Here is a 327-nt window from a genome sequence, read left to right on the forward strand (position 1 = left end):
TGGTTTGACTTTTGTTACACTCAGAAGTTCAGCAACTGTAAAATAAGTGCTATTGGAGAAACTTAAGAATGGTGGTTTGAGTTGTGTAATCAGATATACATGTCTATTAAAAAATAATAATTTATTTGAATATTATGAATGAGGGCCTACAACCAGGAACTACGTTGGACTAAAATAACAATTTAGGTGCTGTTATTTAGGTGCTGTTATTTAGGTGCTGTTATTTAGGTGCTGTTATTTAGGGTTTAGGGTTTAGGGTTTAGGGTTTAGGGTTTAGGGTTTAGGGTTTAGGGTTTAGGGTTTAGGGTTTAGGGTTTAGGGTTTAGG

This window comes from Vigna radiata, chromosome 6, assembly GCF_000741045.1.
Source record: "Vigna radiata var. radiata cultivar VC1973A chromosome 6, Vradiata_ver6, whole genome shotgun sequence".
NCBI classification, from domain to species: Eukaryota; Viridiplantae; Streptophyta; class Magnoliopsida; order Fabales; family Fabaceae; genus Vigna; species Vigna radiata.